General features: G+C 48.8%; 1 protein-coding gene across 4 annotated transcripts in view; it reads right to left on the bottom strand.

The window, feature by feature from the left end:
* Nucleotides 1–23,688, bottom strand: part of TBL1X (transducin beta like 1 X-linked) — a 234,292-nt gene that overhangs the window by 130,946 nt on the left and 79,658 nt on the right. For all 4 annotated transcript variants that reach the window (XM_043571099.1, XM_043571098.1, XM_043571100.1 and 1 more), the window contains one exon: nt 17,031–17,104. The gene's annotated coding sequence lies outside the window, so the exon portion shown is untranslated. The remainder of the gene's footprint in view (nt 1–17,030; nt 17,105–23,688) is intronic.

The following is a 23,688-nucleotide window of genomic DNA, read 5'->3' as shown; positions in this document are numbered from 1 at the left end:
GTGAGGGACAGATGCCGACAGTGGCTGAAAATGCGTGAAGGGCACGTGGGAGTATATGATATATTGTATACGCTTTGAGTATGTTTTTGATGATTTCCGTATTAACAGGCTAAGAGTGCATACGTAATCTGTACATATAGTTTTAAGTTTATTTGAGAGAGAGAGAGATCACAAATGGGGGGGGGCAGAGGGGGAGAGAGAGAAAGAGAGAGAGAGAGAGAGAGAGAGATCATGAACAGGAGAGGGGCAGAGGGAGAGGGAGAGAGAGAGATCACAAACAGGGGAGGGGCAGAGGGAGAGGGAGAGAGAGAGATCACGAACAGGGGAGGGGCAGAGGGAGAGGGAGAGAGAGAGATCACGAACAGGGGAGGGGCAGAGGGAGAGGGAGAGAGAGAGATCACGAACAGGGGGGGGGCAGAGGGAGAGGGAGAGAGAGAGATCACGAACAGGGGAGGGGCAGAGGGAGAGGGAGACAGAGAGAACCCCTAGCAGGCTCTGTGCTGTCAGTGCAGAGCTTGATGCAGGGCTCGAACTCACAAACCATGAGATCGGGACCTGAGCTGAAATCAAGAGTCAGGCTTAACCGACTGAGCCACCCAGGCGTCCGACGTTAATATCCATTTTACTCACTACCCTTTTCGAAAGAGAAACGACAAAAAACACCGGAACCCCATTCATTAAAGCTGCTATCGCATGCTGACCTACGGTGAGCCATCACCCGACCGAGTTTCTTGGAAGGAATCCTCAATTCAGGAAGCTCGCGTCCCCGTGCGCTTCTTCAGATGCATCCCGTCACAAGGATAAACGACACGCACACCTGTGTATATAAACCAGGGATCCTTTCTTACGTGCCCTCCACCAGCAGCACCGGAACGGAGACAATGGAATCAACACGCTGAAAATACCGCCCTCTGCTAAGGTTACACCCCTTCAGGAATTAGGTTCCCAATGGCAAGCATCAGCACACTGCCTCCAAAGACCTGATGGGCTTACAGACCAAATTCCTGTGATGTAGGCCAAGGCCAACCATCGGACCCTAACAAGGGGGGATCACACTTAAAAAGCCACTAGGAAAACACTCTGGAAACATTAGCTTGCAGTTCTGTAGCAATAATGAGGGATGTGACCACACTGGCGGCCAACCTTACAACACTGAACCTGCACAACGGAAGCCACCGCACAGCCTCCAGGCGGACGGCCCTGTGGGAACCAGTTAGCCGCATTCTGGGAAAGACGGTGAAGCTTCCTGATACGTCTATTTGGCGAAGGCCGGGCCTGATTCTCATAATCCCTCCTCAGGGAACATTCTCCCGCAGCTTCACCTGAATTGCACTGGAAAGAAACGAGATCGGAGGGGCAGCCTGGAGCCAGCAGCCCTCAGGAGAAGCCCGGGCAGCATCTAAATGAAGAACCAAAAGAGAAACAGGACTTGGCTGGGCTGGGCGGTCTGCCTCCAGCAGCTCTCAGGGGGTCTCTGATTTGCTCCGCATGCACTAGGTTTCCTTGGATGTGACCCTCACATCTCCAATTTCCTTTCAGAATCCGGATACCTGCACATCCGCACAGCACAGGGACTTCATCCTCTCCCAACAACACAAGGTGCTGGCAGCCAAGCCTTCCTGGAGCACGGAGCAAAAGGAAAGTTCTGCAGAGCACGGTCTGTCAGCTTTGCACTCCTGCCGTGTGGGGCCAGATCGCCCTCTGGGCTGGGGCGTCCTGAGCAATGTAAGGCCTTGGCCAACATCCAGGGTCCGCGCCCACTGGATGCCAGGAGCACATCCCCATCGAGCCAACCAAAAATATCCTCAGGCACGACCAAGTGTTGTCCAGAGGCGGGGGGCAAAAATCCTCCTTCACTGAAAACCAGAGTCCTAAAAAGTCCTCACCGAACAGCCCAATCCCTGGAACGTTCTGGGGCAGAGTATGAACTCTGCCTTTTTTTTTTTTTTCCTAATTTTTTTTTTTTTTTAATTTTTTTTTTTTCAACGTTTATTTATTTTTGGGACAGAGAGAGACAGAGCATGAACGGGGGAGGGGCAGAGAGAGAGGGAGACACAGAATCTGAAACAGGCTCCAGGCTCTGAGCCATCAGCCCAGAGCCTGACGCGGGGCTCGAACTCACGGACCGCGAGATCGTGACCTGGCTGAAGTTGGACGCTTAACCGACTGCGCCACCCAGGCGCCCCTTCCTAATTTTTTTTTTAATGTTTACTTATTTTTGAGAGACACACAGAGTGTGAGTGGGGGAGGGGCAGACAGAGAGGGAGACACAGAATCTGAAGCAGGCTCCAGGCTCTAAGCCGTATGGGGCTCGAACCTGTGAACCGTGAGATCGTGACCCGAGCTAAAGTCGGACGCTCAACAGACTAAGCCACCCAGGCGCCCCACAAGCATGCAACTTTCATCGGATTCACTCAGATGGCCTTTCGGGAAGATTAAAAAAAAATCTTTTTGAATAATTACAACGTCAGGCCTTACAGAACAGAGGTCTTTAAAATTTTAACTTAAGTATGTTGCAATTTCTAGGCAGTCAAGACGGATGGTGCAATCATTCTCCAACAGCAAGGACAAGCGTCCCACCAGTAATAGTGACAGCGGTTCGAGGATGTATCTGATTTTAACTCGCATCAAAGCCGGTTCCCAGCATGGCTCCCTTCATTTTCATGAACCCAGTTACGGCCTCCCTCAGCTCTCTGGCTTCCCTCGCTCTGCGCCCCTGGTCTGCCCTCCTCCCGGGGGAGGGAGAGAGCGGGGGTAACGCGCCACAGCGGAGAGAAGGCCGAGTTGTAGAACAGCATCCGCCCCCCCGCCCGCCCACCTCTCTTCCACATCAGCGTCCACTTCTGCCTCCCACGGGGCTTGCTGAGAGCAAAGAATTTTCCCTACGAGTGGCCACACGGGGATTCCCACATCTAAGCCGCTGGACCCAGAATCCCCAAACGTGCGGGGGACAGCCTGGGCGGCATAAAGGAACACGACAACCGCATCTGAGCGATTCTCTTCGCCGTCACTGCCTCCCGCAGCCTCGCAAGAGGGCATCTTTGCGTATCCGTCCTCGGCCCACGCGTGGGACGGGAGAGCCCACGTAACTGCTCTCGTTCCACCTGCCGATCCTATTCGGTGAGCGTCCAGGCACGAAAGGTGAAGGCCGGTCCGTCAAAGAGGTACAATCGACGTCCCGGAAACAGTACAGGTGCCACCCCACAGCCAGGGACAGGAAGCTCCCATCGCACCGAATTTCAGATCAGCGCGGGCGAGGATGCCGTGGACGGGGCTTCCCGGCGCACTGAGGGCGGACAGGAACACGGCACGTTTCGGATCTGTCACAGCTTCTCGCATCACGCTGTGGTCGGGACGGATTCGGTTAGGACGAGATGCTCCAATTCTCTGCTGAAAAGGAATTTATCCGACACCTCCCTCCCCCTGTCTGTGGTTTTACTTCCCATGGTTAGCATACACAGTAATTCACACATTTCGCAAATATTTAGGCGGGGGGGTGGGGGGGGCCGGACACAATAAACTGCCTGGAACCAGAACATAACGCCTGCTAGTCTTTGCTTCAAGGAATTTTACGTTAAATAAGATCCAAAATCCCCCTGGGGCTTTGGGTTTGCCAGAGAGCTTATTTTTCTGAATGATTTCCATTTAACTCCTTTGACAACTGTCTTATTAAGTTGCTGACACATCTGTCCTACTTACACCTCTGGTTTTTGCAAATAGGATAAAAATCATTTCCATGGGATACAAGCATCGTGGCTTCATTTTGTAAAAACAGCATCAATATTATCTGTTTGGCAAGCCATCCGAGCTTCCTCAGGACTATCTGCAGTATCCTGAAAAGAAACGGCCAATTCAAGTCCATTCTGCCGGGCACGGTCGGGCTGCCAAAGCCGCCCCCGCATCCTATCACAGGCGACCCATTTGTCCTCAGGCACAGGGCACTGCTTGTTTTATTGCAGCATCTCATCCCACGTCGTACGGCCAACACAGCCCCATTTCAGCCCCCCGTCTCTGGGGGTTCCTTCTCTCCCTGCTCCAGCTTGGCAGAATCGAATTTTCAGTTTCAATGCTTAAACATGTACATGTTACTAATTACGACGCTGACCACTCGTGTTTCTCAGCATGACAAGGGCTGGTTAGGGCTACCTCTAACCACGGCCCCTTGGTTTGGGGGGGGCAGGAAGTGGGGGACCACCTCCAACTGCTGTGTGTGTTGGGGACAGGTTTACCAGTTAGCGCTCTTACAAATTCCACCGCATCACTTAACAGGAAGTTCGAGTTCCCTTGCAATTATCCAATGAATCGTTTCTGTTCCTGCCAAAGGTTGCCAAGACTGGCTTGCAAAAGAGGACCTTTTCAAATGCTTTCTACATCTTTTGGGAGAGGCGAGTGAGCCAACTTGCTTTGGGCACTGCAGCTATCTCCCATTATGCTGGTGAACGTGCAGAGTTAAGGGTCACATTTCCCTAAATTCAATTTGAGAGAAAACCACGCAAAGGCAGGGAGTTTTGTTTTGCCACGCACTGTGGGAGGCTGAACAGAGTCCCCGGTCTCCACGCACTCGGTGCCATCAGCACCCTCCTCTGAGTTATGACAATCCAAAATGCCCCCCAGACCGCTGCCAGATGTCCAGGGAAGGGGTGGGGGCGACGACTGCAAAACTACGCACTGGAGAGTCTCTGTTCTGAAGGGGTCGGGTGCCACCTTGGTTTCCAGGTACCCACCAAAATAAAGACCTAGTTTGTACGGCGTTTCTCCAAACACGTCCCCGTCTCAAACCACCACCATGAGCCTCACTGCACTCCGGCACCAGACAAAGCTCCCAAACCATCCTCCCTGTTCAATCAGGGCGGCCCCTGGCCACATGCGCTATTTAATCTTGGGTGAATTAAAACTAAACAAAACCCGTAACTCAGTTCCTGGGGTGCATGAGGCTCGTTTCAAATGCTCTAGGGTCCCAGGTGGCTAGTGGGTACCGCACTGAACACGCGGATGTGAATGGTTCCATCTCGGCGCAGACAACTCGGCTGGAGGCGACCCTTCGTTATCGGAGAAGTTCTTCACTGACCTAACACCGGTGCAAGCTTCTGGAAGACCTCGGGAAAACAACTGGCGGGCACCTTCAAACTAACACCACACACAGTTGAGGCTTGACACTTGGGAAAATAAGAAAAACTCTCTTTGTGCCGAGGTCACGCTATTCAAAGAAATCTGGGATTTCTACAAACTGACCACTTGATCTTCACCTCATAAATTTACACACTGCGTTTTTGGGGGCACCTGGGTGTTTCAATTAGTTAAGCACCCAACTACTTGTTTCAGCTCAAGTCATAATCTCACAGCTTCGTGAGGTTGAGCCCCGCGTCAGGGTCTGTGCTGACAGCATGGAGCCTGCTTGGGATTCTCTGTCTCCCTCTCTCTGCGCTCCCTGACGCGTGCTGTCTCTGTCTCAGTATAAATAAATAAACTTACAAAAAAGAATTGCGTGTGTGTATGTATGTATCTATCTATATTTTTTACTGAAGTATGACATAGGATGTTCTATCAGTTTCAGGTGTACAATATATTCAAGGAAAAAAACATTGACTCTAAATTTACATGAAAAAAGTATAAAGTTGGAAATATTTAGATTGGCCTAAAATTGCAAATTTGGGCAACAGCCAAAGGGTGGACACCTACTTCAATTACTCATCTAAGCAAGATCTGTGGACCCGTGTGAATGACCTGCCTCATTTCACTGCATAATCCCGTCGCCTCCGACCGACCCGGCCCCAGTTTTGGTCTTCTGGAACTGTCTGCCATCTAGAAACCTGTTCTAGACACTGCACCCCCTCTCACAGCGCTGGCATCTGCGCAAATATGGTGCCACACAGACCTACACAGAGCACTTTCACGCCCACGGGTTCAACCCAACCCAGTGAAGGACACATGAGCTACTAAATACGCAACAGCTTTGTTATGCTATGCTTTGAGAGGAGTTAGGGGCAAAAAGATCAAAACACAAAAGTACGCTTATCTCTTGGGGCGCATGGATGGCTCAATCGGTTAAGTGTCTGACTTTGGCTCAGATCATGATGTCACGGTTCGCGGGTTTGAGCCCCGCGTCGTGCTCTGGGCTGACAGCTCAGAGCCTGGAGCCTGCTTCGGATTCTGTGTGTCCCTCTCTCTCTGCTCCTCCCCTGCTTGTACTCTGTCTCGCTTTGTCTGTCTCTCAACAATAAACGTTAAAAAAAAAAATTTTTTTTTAAGTACAATTATCTCGCATAGAACTTAAAATCATAAAAGTAACTTTTTTTTTTTTTAAGAGGGAGAAAGAGCGTGCGTGTGAGCAGGGGAGAGGGACAGAGGGAGACAGAATCTTACCCACGTTGCACACTCAGCGTGGAGCCCGATGCAGGGCTCTGTCCCATGACCCTGGAATCTGAAATCCAGAGTTGGACGCTCCACCGACTAAGCCACTCAGGCACCCCAATGATCAAAATAATTTTTAAAATGTAAAGCTGCATCTTAAAAACCTTCCTGTATCATTCTGATAGCCAACAGTTCATTGGGTCGTCTTGATCCTAGCTTGCATACATCCCCACAAAAGCTTCCACCGGAATGTTCAGGGTAGCATTATTCATGTGGTCAAACGGTGGGAACCACCCAAGTGCCCGTCAACTGATGGACAGACAGACACAACGGGGTCAATGCACACGACGGAGTGGCAAAAGGAATGAATCACTGACACGTGCTACAACGTGGATGAGCCTTGAAAACATTATGCAAAGTAAAAGAAGTCACGAAAGGCCACACAGAGTATGATTCCCTTTCTACAAAATGTCCCAAACTGGTCAATCCTGAGGGTCACAGGCTAGCAGCTGCCAGGAGCCACGGAGGAAGAAATGGGCAGCCACTGTTAAGGGTTTCTTCCGAGGGGCGTTGAAAATACGCTAAAATTAACATCTTGGTGAAGGATGTACAACTCTGCGAATACACCAAACACCATCAAATCAGATACTTTAAATGAATGAATGTGACAGTATGTGAATCATGTGTCAATAAAGCTGTTGAAAAAACTGCCTCTGGCTAACGTTGTTCTGGCCCACCTAGCACAGGGGTGCGTGACGAACACACTAATGAAGCTCACTTATCTTTAGACAGTTAATACAGCCCAGCACACGGCATTTCCACTCCGGTGAAGTGACGAGGTGCTGGTGGCCAGGGGACACTCACTCGCTTGTATCAACAGAGAGATAACGTTTTCAGAACTGTTTCTGCCTTTCTAGACAGGACACGTCTTTCTGGCTGGGGACTCTGAGACAGACGGGGCAATGGGTCCTACCCGTTCACCTGAGGCCCCTGTCCTCCATAATTCTACATAACGTGCGTCCCAGCCCAGGCGCGGGAGGCAAATCGCCAAGCAGACCTTCTTGCGTCTAAGCATCATCTTGCGGTGTGCTCGGGGCATCAGCTGAAGTCAAAGCAACAATCCCCAAACTCGATCACTTCACTGCCATTTTCAAATCCCGACGTGGCCCCGTATCCCCCATAATGATCTGCAGGTGCTTCTGTCCTCTCGATGAAGTCTCACCGAAGGCGACAGGGTGCGTGTCCTAGGATGCCTGGGAGTGTCCCCTTGATGCTGGCCCTCTCCTGCACCTGTACCCGGCCGACACACGGCCCCCCTCAACCACGAAAGAAATACACCTGACCACTTGTTTTTGCCTCTGGGGATCCGGAGTAACTCTGCCTGCATCCCAGGAGACTCCTGTGAAGGACACCACTGAGAACTCATTCTTGGCCCACAGGAAGGCCGGGCCGCAGCAGGACAGCATTGACCCCAGACCAGAGAAGACGTGCCACGAGAAACCTATCCCTAACAGGGCGATGGGTTCAGCACCAATCGGGTCACGCCAGCCCTTGCTAGCCACGGTCCAGAATTTCTTTATTCACAGCTTAACAACTCCCCACAGCTGCAGAGTTTAGAGGTTTCAAGGGCCATAAATCCATCTGTTCTCTCCTTATCTGAATTTCATACGAGATTAATATTCTACCTACATCCGCTGACAAAGACAAATAGCTCCCGAGCACGGAATGACGATATTCTATGTAAGTAAACACTGGGAAGGGAGCTCGGTGCAAACGTGGTATTTGCAACTGAAATCTGGAGTCTGAAGGAATACGTACCTTGTGAGCCAAACACTGTGTGGTCACACAGAAAACTGTCTTTAAAACGGGTGGAAAAATTACTAAAGGTCATACACCCTGCCCTCTACTGCTATCAAATGCGGTGAGCTCCGTGAAATCACGAAAGTACCCAATAATGTAATTAATTTGATAAAGAAACCGTAAATTAAATTTTAAATCAGACTGAAAATGAATCAGCAATGTAACATAAACAAGAAATGCAGCCCACGGTCTTAGCCAGAAAGCCCTCCTGCTAGGAGGACTTGCCTCACAAAGGAAGCTTTTCTTTAGGTTTACGAAACGGCAAGCGGATAACCGTCTAATTCCATCAATTCGAAATAAAAAAGTGGACGTGCATTTTGAAGAACTCAGAAACGCCACCGAAGCACTTTGTTTTGCGAGGCAAACGGCTACAGATACTACAGACTGTGTGACAGGGTTTCAACTATTTCACGGAGCTCCGTGCTCGCCCGCTACGTTTTCCACCCCCAACCAAAAACGAAATCGAATCTTTGGTGTGCAGCCATAGGAACCGTCCTGCTCCAACCCTGGCACCCAGCGCTCAGAAGGCACTCATTATCTGCAGAACAAATGAACAGATAAATCGGCAGCAATTCTGCCGCCCTACTTTGCACCACAACGTCAAAAGAAACTCACTCTGATTGCTGCATCTAAATAAAGTTATAAACTCATCACAGGTGAACGATACTCCTGTTAAGTAAAGAGCAGGTGGTTTAGGATTAAGTACTGCGATAATATGCGGGGACAGAGTCACATCCCAAAGTCAGAACGCCAATTTTCACAGACGATGCTTCAACGACAGACACCACACGGCAGAATAACCAAAACTCTTTTCACGTAAAGACTTCAACGTGCTGATTGCAAAGGGCCTCAGAAGTTGACACGCACAGAGCCAAAGTTTATACTTTTGCAGAGAAGTGAGGTCCCAGGAGGTGGGAAGAAGAAATGCCATTCAGGGACTGTTGGCGGACGGTTACTTGTCAAAGAGAGTTGTGGCCAGAGGCACGCGAGGGGAGGGAGGGAGGCAGGAAAGAGATCTCATTTCAAGAGAGCACGGCGGGAAGTCGAAGGGTGTGGGTACCTCTCTGGACACTTCTACTGTGTGAAATACTTCTTTCACTCACTGCTCTCTCCTTTGGAAGCTAAGGGAATAAAGAAACACATGGGACAAACGTATGAAGTCATCTCAGAAGAGGGCAGCTGACCCTTGAGCAATTCAGGGGGTAGGGACACCCACCCCTCACAGCTGAAAATCTGTGTAAACCTTCTGACTCCCCCAAAATGAACAGCCTACCGTTAACCAGGAGCCTTATCCATTAACATCAACACTCGATTTATACATATTTTGTATGTGATACACATTGCATACTGTATTTTTTTTTTAAAAAGAAAAGTTTATTTTGAGACAGCGTGAGCAGGGGAGGGGCAGAGAGAGAGGGAGACAGGGAATCCCAAGCAGGCTCCACACTGTCAGCTCGGAGTCTGATGAGGGGCTTGATCTCACAAACCAAACCCTGAGAACATGACCTGACCAAAATCAAGAGTTGGAAGCTTAACCAATGGAGCCACCCAGGTGCCAACATACTGTGTTTTTTTTTTAATTTAAAAAATTTTTTAATGTTTAGTCACTTAGAGAGAGAGAGAGAGAGAACAGAAGAGAAGAGAGACAGAAAGAGATAGCGTGAGTGAGCACACAAGTAGGGAAGGGCACAAAGAAGGAGACACAGAATCCCAGGCAGGTGGGGCATCTGGGTGGCCCAGGTGGTTGAGCATCCGACTTTGGCTCAGGTCGTGATCTTGCCATGCGTGAGTTTGAGCCCCGTGTCAGGCTCTATGCTGACAGCTCAGAGCCTGGAGCCTGCTTCAGATTCTGTGCTTCCCTCTTTCTCCATCCCTCCCGTGCTTGTGCTCTGTCTCTCTTAAAATTAAGTAAACATTAAAAAAAAATTAACAACAACAACAAAAGAATCCCAAGCAGGCTCCACACCATCAGAGCAGAGCCTCATGTGGGGTCTGCACTCACAAACCGTGAGATCATAACCCAACCCGAGACCAAGAGTCAGGACACTTGACTGACCATGCCACCCAGGCACCCACCCCCAACATACTATATCCTTAAAGTAAGGTGGTGAAAAGAAAATATAAGAAAATCACATGGAAAAGAAAATAGATTTGCAAGACGGCACTGTATTTATCGAAAAATCCGCGTCTAAGTGGACGGCGCAGTTCAGACCTGTGTATTCAAGGGTCAACTGCAGTTCCCAAAATAGTAGAATGTTGTCTTAACTGCACCTGAGGACGTGCATGAGGGAAGCTGTGGCATTTTCTGTGTGGGTACAACACGCTTTCAGCACACACCAACCAGAATCGTTTGCTATGTCTACTTTTTTTTGTTTTTCTTAAGAGAGAAAGTGAGAGAGAGCCAGTGCAAGCAGGAGAGAGGGGCAGGCTGGGTAGGGAAAGAGAGAGAGAAAGAGAGGAAGGAAGGGAAAGAGTTGGAGAGAGGGAGGGAGGGAGGGAGAGAGAGAGAAACAGAGAAAGAGGGGGGGGGAGAGAGGGAGAGAGGGGGGAGGGGGGAGAGGGGGAGAGAGAGAAAGAGAGAGAGAGAGAGAGAGAGAGAGAAAGAAAGAAAGAAAGAAAGAAAGAAAGAAAGAAAGAAAAGAAAAGAAAAGAAAAGAAAAGAAAAGAAAGAAAGAAAGAAAACAAAACCAAACCCTAAACAGGCTCCAAGCCCAACAAAGGGCTGGATCCCACAACCCTAGGATCATGACCTGAGCTGAAATCAAGAGTCGAATGCTCGGGGCGCATGGGTGGCGCAGTCGGTTAAGCGGCCGACTTCAGCCAGGTCACAATCTCACGGTCCGTGAGTTCGAGCCCCGTGTCAGGCTCTGGGCTGATGGCTCAGAGCCTGGAGCCTGTTTCCGTATCTGTGTCTCCCTCTCTCTCTGCCCCTCCCCTGTTCATGCTCTGTCTCTCTCTGTCCCAAAAATAAATAAATAAACGTTGAAGAGTCGAATGCTCAATGGACTGACCCACCCAGGTGTCCCCATTTACTATGTCTAAAAAACAGTGATGGTCCAGACATAATGGATTCAACTTCAAAGTATTTCTTTGTAAACCACTCAGCCGCCCAACGATGGATGAACAGATAAACAAAATGTGGTCTCTATACACAAAGGAATATCATTCAGCCTTGAAAAGGAAGGAGATTCCGACACCTGCCAGAACATGGATGAACCTGGGAGATATTATACTGACTGAAATAAACCAGACACGAAAAGACAAATACTGTCTGATTCCTCTTATAGAGGTACCTAGAACAGGCAAATCTGTAGACACACAAAGTGGAATGGTGGGTGAGGGGCTACAGCGAGGAACTGGGATTCAGGGTTTAATGGCTCAGAGTTTTGGTTTGGGAAGATGACAAAAGTTACACAACAATGTGAACTTAATAACACTGAGATGAAACTCAAAAATGGTTAAGACTGGGGTGCCTGGGTGGCTCACTGGGTTAAACGTCCCACTCTTTTTTTTTTTTTTTAATGTTTCTTTTTGAGAGAGAGAGAGAAGAGTGTAAGCAGGGGAGGGGCAGAGAGAGGAGGAGACACAGAACCCAAAGCAGGCTCCAGGCTCTGAGCTGTCAGCACAGAGCCCGATGTGGGGCTCGAACTCATGAACCGCGAGATCATGACCTGAGCTGAAGTCAGACGCTTAGCCAACTGAATCACCCAGGCGCCCCTAAACATTCAACTCCTGATTTGGGCTCAGGTCATGATCTCACGGTTTGTGAGTTTGAGCCCTGAGACGGGCTCTGCGCTGACAGTGTGGAGACTGCTTGGCATTCTGTCTCTCCCTCTCTCTCTCTGCCCCTCTCCCCTGTTCGTGCGCTCCCTCTCAAAATAACCTTTAAAAAAAAAAAAAGGATACTTTCTCTCACTCTCTGACTTCCCTTCAATCACACAAGCTCTTTCAAAAAAAAAGAAGAAGGTTAAAATAGTAAATTATATGTCACGTGTATTTCATCACAATAAAAAAGAATCCTTTGTAAATCTGACTTAAATAGGTATTAAGCAAAGCATGACCTTTCCATTATAGTCTTTTTGTAGGGGAGTATTTTCATGTTGAAAATAAAATAAAAATCTGCTAAAATAAAAATCCATTAAAAATCTGCTAACTGTGCATACAGAGGTCTTATAAAGGTGGGGAATTTGAAAAATTACATAATTATCCTAAGTAATAAATTCAGAATTCCTCCTGACCATAAAGAAATCACAAATTACACAAATTATTTTCCTTGATAGATTATAAGTTAAATGAAGTTAAACAGATTTGATGCCTATGAATTACACATACGATCATGTTGTCTTAACTGTGTTTCTTAACGCAAAGAGAAACATTATTTAGGAATCGCAGTTGTGGCTATAACCTTATTCTTTTCCAAATTTGTAGTTATATTGAGTGTTGGAGTCACAGTAGGAGAGCTAAAAGTGTAACTCCTCACCACGATACTTCACACCCATAAGCACACTGATAGTCGTACTGTGAAGACGACAGAGGGCGACGATTTACATATGCACAGTTTTGGGTCATATCCCACACCAGCCAACCTCCATACTATCGATATCTGAGCCAGACAACTCTTTGGTGTGGGAGGGTGGGAGGGAGGCTGTCCCGTGCGCTGGAGGACGTTAACAGCATCCGAGTCCTACTCTCTAGAGGTCAATATCCCACCCACGCACACCCCAGTCCTGAAAAATATGTCTCCAGACTTTGTCAAGTGTCCCCTGGGGGGCGGGGGGGCACTCTAGTTGACAAGCAGTGTCCTAAACGGAGAGACACTTGGGAACATTAAGGGTTATAGTGGAACCATTAAGAAAAACAACATACTTTGATTTATTACAAGAGACAGAAGAGTAGAGTTTTGTCAGAAACGAAGGAATTCTTTCATCATTTTGAGGACCTTTCTTAGCCATGTTACACCCAGAATCTAAATCCAAGTTCAAGAGTTTATTCTTGAGTTTAGCTCATCAAGAACTTAATTAACGTCCATGTGAGTCAAAATTCCACCATGAAGAAACTCACTAGACTTTCAATCCCTTAGTTGGGAAGACGGCACACTTTTCCCAGTCTGCTTGGGCTTAAGACGAAAGAATACCCAGCTTCTCACAAGAGAGCAGCTTTCCTGATAACCTGGAGGCAGCGTCTACGTGGCTTTGCGTGTGTGTTCTGGGCATTTGAGAAAGCAGGTGAAGACAAATGTGGTTTGAAAGGAAAGAACACTAAGTAAATCTGAACGGCAGATTGAAAGGCAGAACGGAAAGCTGAATCGTGCTATCCAACAGCACCCCACCGAGGACTCTTCATCAGCTGGAGACCACACAAGGCAACTGTCCTGCCCAATTATCCACACGGAACTGATACCTTTAAATCAAGAAGCTATGGTTCCCAGGGCACCTGTGAAGCTTTATTGCTTTTGATACAATGGATCAGCAACACCCCACTCTACCCCAGCGCCCCCTAAACCCGCTGAAAGACCCCTCAGGGGCACCACCTTCACCAAGTTGAGTGTGAAAACCCCCATAGGTGGGTTAGTCTGCAACATGGTGCACGGCCCAGGTGACACACACCAGAGGCCCTATCTTGTCCCTACTTCAATGTCCACTTCTAATCTATGCGAACAGGTAACCACCCTTTCAGGCTCCACGGCACCATTTCTCCGAGCCATGGCGCTCTTTGATTACAACTACCTGGGCCACTATGCCCTCCTTAGATTGTCTGAATAAAAAGGAACTGGTGGGAATTGGTCGCCCATCCCATGACTTAGACCTCAAAAAGGCCAGCAATCCGAGAAAAAGGAGAAAGCCCAAGGCAAGCGTTTAGAGTAAGCCCAACACACACACACAGACACACACAGACAGACACACACACACACACACACACACACACACACACTCTCCAGTGGGCAAACAGAATACAGTCCAAAAGCAAACAGTGAGTACTTCGGGGTCCTCGATCACTTCCAGGCTCTGGACAGGGAGGACGAGTGAGGGAAGGAGAGGGGGAGGCAGGAATGCCCACGGAGGGGCAACCGGCTGGCTCAGTCGGTTAAGCATCCGACTTCAGCTCAGGTCATGATCTCACGGTCCGTGGGTTCAAGCCCCACATTGGGGTCTGTACTGACAGATTGGAGCCTGCTTCCGATTCTGTGTGTGTGTGTGTGTGTGTCTGTCTCTCTCTCTGCCCCTCCCCAGCTCATGCTCAGTCTCTCAAAATCAAACACTAAAAAAAACTTTTTCAAAGGCACGAGCTGTTGACACCCACAACTCGACTGCATTGTCCAGGGCCTGAGGCGGAGTGAACGAAGGCAGTCTCCCAAGGCCAGATGCCGTGTATGTAACACTCTCGACGTGACAGAATTGTACACATGGAGAACCCAGTGGCTGCCAGGCGCTGGAGAGGGTGACATAAAGGAATATCACGAGGAGCGTTCCTGGTGATGGAACGGTTCCGCGTCTGCGTCAGACTCACCAGCGGCTGCACGCACAGGTGTGAGAACATTCCATGCGCGGTCCACGCAAGCACGCACACGCACACAAACGCACAAGTGCACGTGACGACTGGTGAGGTCCACGGACGGCGTGCATCTGAGTCAACAGTGCCAACCCCCATTTCCTCCTGTGAGAGCTCAGGAAGATGCAAGGCGGAAGGCGGGGAGAATACTCTGGAACTCACCGTACTGTTTTTCGCAACTTCTTGCCAAGTTGAACATTAATTCAGAATAGAAGCTTTCAAGATAACTGTCTGATGGATGAACGGATAAACAAAGTGTGGTCTATTCATACAACGGAATAGTACTTGGCTATAAAACGGCATGAAGGACAGACACGTGCGACCACACAGGTGAGCGTCGAAAACGGTCTGCTGGGGCGCCTAGGTGGCTCAGTCGGTTGAGCGTCTCACTTCGGCCCAGGTCATGATCTCTCAGGTTTGTGGGTTTGAGCCCCGCGTCGGGCTGTGTGCTGACAGCTCAGGGCCTGGAGCCTGCTTCGGATTCTGCGTCTCCCTCTCTGTGTGACCCTCCCCCACTCTCTCTCTCTCTCTCTCAAAAATAAATAAAACATTAAAAAAAATTTTTTTAAAGAAAAAGAAAACAGTCCGCTGAGTCAGGAGTCAGACACAAAGAACACACCCCACAGGGCGCTCTTCACACCCAGGAACGCGTGAATGTGCCAACACAGGAAGTAGCCTAGCCGGCTGCCTGCCAGGGACACGGGGACGCGGCAACAACGAGCGACACTGTGACAACAGTCCATGCAAGGCTCCAGCTACAGGCTGTGGTGCTGGGCGCACAACCCCGGGTATACACCGGAAAACTGCGGAACCGCACGCTTTCGGTGGGTCAACGGTCACCTGTGTGGATTCTCTCGATAAAGTGGTTACCAAAAACTGGCACCATCTGGCACCCAGTAGGTGCTTTTTGAGGTATTTCGTCACAATTTACTGTTCCTTCCTCCCCGTGGGGGTCACCCCTGGTGTCCTTTCAGGCCACAGGGTGTCCCTCTGATACCGATGGGCTCGCATTCCGCACATGTGTCCAGGCAGATACGAGACGGGAGTTCTACCACAAGTCTCCTCGGAATATTCTGTACGCAGGGGTACGTACAAAGTTCACGCCCTTTCTGTTCCTCCACCACCCCCTCAATTCCACCAGCCTGATCTATCAACTTTCTCCAATGAAAAAAAATAAGAAAAGAAAGCTTTCTTGTTCCTGGCTCCTCACCTCTGCCCACAGACTCGGTCCCCCATCCAGAACATACTTCTTCAGTCTGCGTCCAAACTCCACCCGTCACCAAGCCCACCTGGAGTCTCCCCTCCAGGAGGAAGGTCCAGCCTTCCTCGGTGCTCTGGCACATGCCGGTACAATTCCTCAGAATTCGCTCAGCAGGGACCGTCTACACCATCCCAGGGCCGCCCGTCCACACCATGCCTTTGTGTCGCACCCCCCACTTCATGCACCTGTAATGCTTACCCCCCAGAACAAGACCCATCTCACACCTCTGTGTAGACTCCGCAATACTCCAGAAGGAACAGATCCCAAGCACGGTCCTCCCGGAGGTGAAAGATTTTCCATACAAAGTGCGCTGGAAAGGACCGTCTTGACTCAAGCGGGAATTAGGCCTTCTTGTGAACTGGATGCATTACAGGAGCCAAGATGACAGTTCCAGACCCCACAAGGCCCCGTTCTAAGTGACCGGGGATTCTCTCTGCTCTAACGACAGTCCAGGCAGGGCTCAGAATGAAGGAAATCAGCCCCGCGGGGGCCTACGTCACAGGCCAGGCTGCCTCAGAGTGGTGCCCAAGCAAGGATTTTATGGAAAATGCTGGCTGGTCCTCAAGTAGCCCGTCGGTAGCCCGTCATCTTCCAGACACTTTCTGAGAAGAGCAAATAAGACTAAGGGAGCCTGTGGCAGACAAAGAGTCAAAAGCCACTGTTTGTTGTAAATCAGCCTTCTAAGGACAAATTAAGTACCTCAAAAGCGTATGCTAGAGAACAGCAGAAACGAGGCTTCTCGCAAAAGCGCACACGTTTTAATAATGACCTCCGTTTCTGTTTCCTAAAATTTCTGACTTCCAGAAGCTAAACAGAAAAAAAGAAGTGTTATGCAGACATATTTTTTCTGTGCTAGCAAAATCACCTGTTACAAGAAATCCTGAGACATCACCGTGTTCCAATACTCAGAGCCAGTGCAGTACCGTTTCATTTTTAAGCACAGAAAATATGGAGAGGTGGACAGGATATTTATTACATAATAAGCAATCCATTTTACAATTTCACTTACTCAGAGCCAAATGTAGGCAAATCCCTTCTTCCTTCGAGGGTTTATTCTGAGGCCCGCTTTCTGTCTTCGGTTACCTGTTAATGAAAAACACGCAAAGTAAGGCAAAAGCGTCCACGCAGAGACCGCTCGAGGCCAGCAGGTATATGAATCGGGGCTATTGCAAAACCGAAATACTAACTGTGTCCAATGCCACACAAGAGCCAAGGGTGAATCTTAGGCTCCCTCCCCTCTTTAAAGCACACGATGACACTGTTCACACGGATCCGTTCAAAACGTTCATTATTGCAGAACCAATTACGATCACATCACCAGGGAATTTCAGTAACTGAAAAATCGCCTCGGCTCTTACCAGACACGTTCTTCTCTACCCTCCAAAAACAAGCTAAGTGAAAACGCAGGTGTTTCCAGGTTTAGCCCAAGTCAGAAAGTTTCTCCTGACAACAACTGCCGTTCGGCCTTGTGGAAGACGGAAACAGCGCTCGGCGCCACTCCGGTCTTAGAGACGCATGGGTCTTGTGGGGTGTCCCCAACCTGGCAGTGGAAAGGGGGGAATGTGAGGATGGAACAGCAGGGACAATAAACAAAGCAAACGGACAGCAAGATCATTTCGGATGACAGAACTCCGGAAACCCCAGCTGGTGGCGGGACAGAGTCACCAGAGTTCTGGTGGGGCCTGGGGCAGCATTCTTGGAGGAGGGAGCACGTGAGCGCGGGCGAGGGAGGCCAGACTGCACACACAGCAAGTGCAAATGTCCTGTGGTGAGAATGATCTTGGCCAAGAGGGAGGAAGTCTGCCAGGCTGGGCACCAGAGGTTAAGTAATAACAGATCCCAAGTCCCAGAGGGCTCTGCAGCCCATGGAAAGGAAACTGATCTGGGGCGCCTGGGTGGTTCAGTTGATTAAGCATCCAAGGCTCGGTTTCAGCTCAGTTCATGATCTCCTGGTTTGTGAGATCGAGCCCTGCATCAGGCTCTGCACGGGTAGTGTAAAGTCTGCTTACGATTCTCTGCCTTTCTCTCTGTCCCTCCCTCGCTCGTTCTCTCTCTCAAAATAAGACACATTAAAAAAAAAAAAAAGAAAAAGAAAGAAATTGATCCTACACAAGCTCCTATACCTTATTCTTCAGCCAGTACCAGGCTTCATGAGAAAAGAAAATCTGACCCTCCTGCTATTTAAAAAACTCTCCGGGGGCTCCTGTCATGCCTAGAACGAACTCCAGAGAAGCTCCTGATCAGCAGAGCCGCTCGTGGCCGGCACCGTGCTGGCAGGAAAGATGATCGTGAAACGGAGAGAGTGTGTCGGGTTCGAAGACATTCTGACCTAGAGGACGTGCGAGGGGGAGGGGCGGGAAGCATGCATGATGGGGACGGGACAAAAGAACCCAGCATGACTTCCGGGTTCAGGGTTTGGGCCACAACTTGGAAGGTGGTACCATTTCATGGGACGCGGGACCGAGGAGAGGAAAATGGAGACTTTCTGTATGTGATGCGGTGAAATGCTATTCCGTCTCTCAGTGGACTGTGAACGAGGTAGTTAAGCACACCCGCCCGAGCAAGCAGGAGACATCACAGTTGCAGAGTTAAGTCTGGAACTCACCCCACGACCATGACCTTCAAAACCTATGGGCCTGAATGGGAGTGCCCCAAACAGGGTTTCTCGCCCCGGGCACCGCGGTCATTGTGGGTCAGGTCACTGTTGTTGGGGCTGCTCTGTGCCCTGAGCCGCACGCCTGGACTCCCCGTGTCAGATGCAGGTGGCAATCCACACGCCCCGCCCCCTCTGCTGTGCTAACCCAAGCTGACCCTGGCTGTTACCAGGCATCCCCCCGGAGGGCACAAGTGCCCTGCTGAGAACCACTGGTCTACAGACCGCACGGTGTGGATGGAACCCTGACAGAAGGGGCTGTCAGTGAGAGAGGAGAGTGCAGAGAACTAGGAGGAAATCTTGGGCGGTGTGGGGTCCCTGGCATCTAGGGACAGACCGCTCTCAAAAATCACGGAGGGACTAACAAATAACTGCCACTGAGCTGGAGGACTAGGAGGACTGCAGAGGACGGGATGACAAGCAACCACACTGTCTTGTCTGCCCACGCTCGCCCCATGGAAGAAATCCGGAGAGGCTTCCTGGAGGCAGCAAAATCCCTGTCGGCCCAAGAGGCCAGGCGAGGAGGAAAAGAAAAGGGCTGCAGCTTGAGTGGTGCTGGAGGCAACAGCTGCAGGCCAGAGGGCCTTGGGGTCACAAGCACTCTCGGGGTGCTGGGAAAGAGGATGTGTGCAGCAAGGTGCCAGGATGCCAGAATGGGGCCGCCCTGTCCCGCATGGGGAAGAGGTGGCCACCGGGGTAAGGTGGCTCCGCGGATGGCACACTCCCGGGGGGGTGGGGGGGGGAGGGGGCGACTCCAAAATTCCACACAAGCCACACAGTTCTGCCCAAGCAGGAGCCAGGGGCACCCTGGACGAGCCAACCACTTCTCTTTTCCGTTTTCTCTAAGCTTACAAGCACTCAGGCCCCCGGTGCACGGCGCTCAGAGCCCTTGACTGTGTGAAAATTGCTAACGCAACTTGCCAGATGCCTGATCCGCTTTCCTACCCTGTTCTGTCTTCATCCCACAGTATTACTGTGCACACACATTGTACTGAAAGACGGAGAAGGGGAGTGGGGAAGGAAAGTTGGGGGGGGGGGAAGAAGGGCAGATTTACAGGTCTCACTTTGCTCCTAATTAATTATAAGCAACTCTCCCTGGACCACAGATTCCTCGGCTGTGAAATGAGGGCATTAAATTATTTATGAGGTTTTATCCACATCAAAAAATCTGAGCAACCATTTTCCTGTTGACTTCCTTTGTAAATTCTCAGGGAAAACACTTGCAAAGAACTGAACCAAGAGCGCTGCACAGGGATGCCGGAGGAGGTGGGGGGATGCACAGGGGGGAAGAACGTGTGTGTCTGTCTGTCCCGCAGCCAACTGACCACAGAAATACATCCAAAGGCTGCCAAGTTGTCCCAAAGTTGCCATAATGATTAACATTTGCACCCCAGAGAAATTCAAGTTGTGCCACCGGGAAAACAATGCAAAAAATGTCAACTATGTTTTCAGAGGCCACTGAGCATGACAAAGAAGCTGCCATTTCCTCCTGAGCCCTTTCTTTTTTTAGTGAGCCCTGAGTTAACCGGGCCGAGAGCCAGGGGCTAAGCCGGGCGCTGGCAGGAGGAACCAGAGAACTGCGAACACTTCATTTGCTACGGGGTTCAAGTTCTGTGTAACGAAGCTGTTGTTTCCTGCATTACTGATACCGAATAGCATTTTCATGTATTGCCACAAATTCATTCAATAACAGTTTTTAAATCCTTTAAAGCAGTGGTTCTCAAACGGGGCTGTCTCCCACGGGACACTGGGCATTTCTGGTTGTTGAGACCAGAGGAAGAATGTTAGTACCATCTAGTAAAGCACTCGGGATAGCCCTTCTTAGCAAAGAATTATCTGGCTGAAATATCAATCCTGCCAAGGCTGACCACACTAAGATTTCTATAATTTTATAGCAGATACATCCTATATACTTCCATGTTCCAAAGCATTTTTATCCCTTTCAAAATAATGCATGTACACTGTTTTATGTTTTTTTAATAACAGTCCTCATAATCCACTCCAAATTGGCCTGTTTAAAAAAAATTTCTTTATTTTGAGGGGGGAAGAGGGGCAGAGAGAGAGAGGAGAGACAATCTGCTGTCAACACACAGCCCAATACGGGGCTCAAACTCACGAGATCATGACCTGAGCCTAGATCAAGAATCACATGCTTACCCGACCAAGCCACCCAGGTGCCCCGACATGTACATTGTTTTAAAAAATAAAATACAGGTGAGGCAAAAGGCTCCTCTCTTTACTTCCAAGCTTTTTATAGCGCCATCTATCCCCAATTCTACTTCCCAAAGCAACCACTTGCAAATCTTAGAACTGTTGGAATTACTGGCAGTGATCCTTAGTATGACTTCCCTGTTTCTAAAAGACATGCTGATAATATTTCCTATCACCTTCAGATAATATTTATTTGATTTTCTCAAATACACATAAGGATTTTGGTTTTTTTAAATCCCCACCCTCAATTCTCTGCTTACCTGCCCACATTTTCCCAATAGTGTCATCGTTTTTGGTTAAATGTGTATTTGACAGATACTACTTTGACAATGGAATGGGCAGTATGGTGTGATTACAATTCCTTTCTTATGCAAACCTTTTGTTTTCCTGGAGTTACTAATTGTGTTTGTTTTTATTTTCTTAGTTTTCTTTCTTTTTTTTTCTTTGTATCCTTTGGTAGTTCTTCCAGCACTGTCCACAATCTTTTGATTCAGTTTTTCACATGATCACAATTCTCAGATAACCTGTCACCTCTATGTGTTTCCTCCTCAATCATCCCTATATCTCCCAAATACACATCAGACCTTCTGAAATGTCTTGCCTCGGCTCCAGTCTGTAACTGTCAGCATCAGGCCTGCTATATAGACTTCATGCCTTGAAACCATAACAACATCTTGAGAATACACTGTATCTCTGTTTCTAGGATCCCAACTCTCCCCAGTTTTAGGTTTACTCTCTCATTTTGGCCGGACACATTCTCTAGTAGATTTCAGGGAAATGACATGTAAAAACTAAATGTTACCTATATCCTGAATATGTATAAATATCTTTATCCTACCCTTAATTAACAGCTTGTGAAGAGACGACTTCAAAATTCTTTAAAAAAGTTTTTAATGTTTATTTATTTTTTGAGAGAGAGAGAGAAGAGGACAGAGTGCAAGCAGGAGAGGAGCAGAGAGAAAGGGAAACACAGAATCCAAAGCAGGCTCCAGGCTCCGAGCTGTCATGACAGCACAGAGTCCGACGTGGGGGCTCGAACCCACAGACCACGAGATCATGACCTGGGACCAAGTCGGGCACTTAACGGACTGCGCCACCCAGGCATCCCATGACTTCAAAATTTGAGTGAACATTATTTGCACAGAATTCTATGCTCAGGCTCTTTCCTTTCCTCTTTTTTTTAATGTTTATTTATTTTTGATAGAGACAGAGTACGAGTCGGGGAGGGGCCAAGAGACAGGGAGACAGAGGATCTCAAGCAGGTTCTGCACTGACAGCAGAGAGCCCAATGTAGGGCTGGAACTCACAAACTGTGAGATCATGACCTGAGCTCAAGTCGGACATCTAACCAACTGAGCCACCCAGGTGCCCTGCTCAGTCTCTTTTCTATCTTCCAGTGTTGTCATTAAGAAATCTGATATCATTTTGATTCTAGATCCTTCACATGACTTTTAAATCCAGGATACTGCTTAGATACTGCCTTTACCTCTAATATTCCAAAATGACATGACAATTAGCTTTCCTGTAATAATTTTTTTATGTGCTTAATTTTTAAATTCAAAAAAAATTTTTTTTAATGTTTGTTTATTTTTGAGGCAGAGAGAAACAGAGCATGAACAGGGGAGGGTCAGAAAGAGAGGGACACAGAATCTGAAGCAGGCTCCAGGATCTGAGCTGTCAGCACAGAGCCTGACGTGGGGCTCAAACTCACAGACCGTGAGATCATGACCCGAGCTGAAGTTGGAAGCTCAACAGACTGAGCCACCGAGGCACCCCTTTATGTGCTTAATTTTTATTCTCTTTTCTAGTAACCTGGTGTGAAATCGTATTTTTTTTTTTTCCACACTCTCTTCCTTGGAATACCTTTAGGCAAAAATCTGAATAACCATCTCTCGTCTATGTAATAGAACTTTCTGCGCTCTAGCTTCACTGACCAATAAGGTATTCATTAGCTGCATGTAGATACTAATAAGCACTTGAAATGTTTGGCTAGTGTGTCTGAGGAACTGACATTTAAATTTTATTTAATTTTGGGACACCTGCGTGGGATGCCTGGGGTGGCTCAGTTGGTTAAGCATCCGACTTTGGCTCAGGTCATGATCTCACGGTTCATGGGTTCGAGCCCCTCATCGGGCTCTGTGCTGACAGCTGGAAGCCTGGAGACTGTTCCAATTCTCTGTCTCCCTCTCTCTCTGCCCCTCCCCCCACTCGCATTCTGTCTCTCTCTCTCTCTCACAAATAAACATTTAAAAGTTTTTTGTTTAAGTAAGTTTTTTTTAATTTTTAATTAAAGTACAAATAGTCACATGTGGCCAGTGGTTACCATATTAACACAAATCTAAAGACTGTGACAAAAGGGGAGATGGGGGGACGACAAAGGAGAAGCAGTCAGTGCCTTCAGCACCAACTCTAAGATGATATTAACCATGAGTTCAGAAGAAGGAACTAAGGGGAGCCGAGGTGGCTCAGTTGGTGAAGCATCCGACTCCTGACTTTGGCTTGAGTCATGAACTCCTGATTCGTGAGTTCGAGCCCTACCTCAGGCTCCACACTGACCGTGCGGAGCCTGCTTGGGATTCTCTCCCCTCCTGTCTCTGCCCACTCCCCCCTCAAAATAAGTAAATAAACTTAAAATAGGAGGAGGTGGAGGAGGAGAAATCGGGTATAATTTCTACATCCTCGCCATTACTGTTTTCACTACGAAGTTCCTCATGGTCTCCTTCTTCATGAGAACACAAGCACCCTACACTACTTCTGTACAGGAGGGGGTCTAGGGGACAGAACTAAAGAAGCATACCAGAAC

The sequence above is a fragment of the Prionailurus bengalensis genome, chromosome X, assembly GCF_016509475.1.
Source record: "Prionailurus bengalensis isolate Pbe53 chromosome X, Fcat_Pben_1.1_paternal_pri, whole genome shotgun sequence".
Taxonomy (NCBI): domain Eukaryota; kingdom Metazoa; phylum Chordata; class Mammalia; order Carnivora; family Felidae; genus Prionailurus; species Prionailurus bengalensis.
The sequence above is the reverse complement of the archived record's forward strand: the minus strand, read 5'-3'. Positions and strand labels throughout refer to the sequence as shown.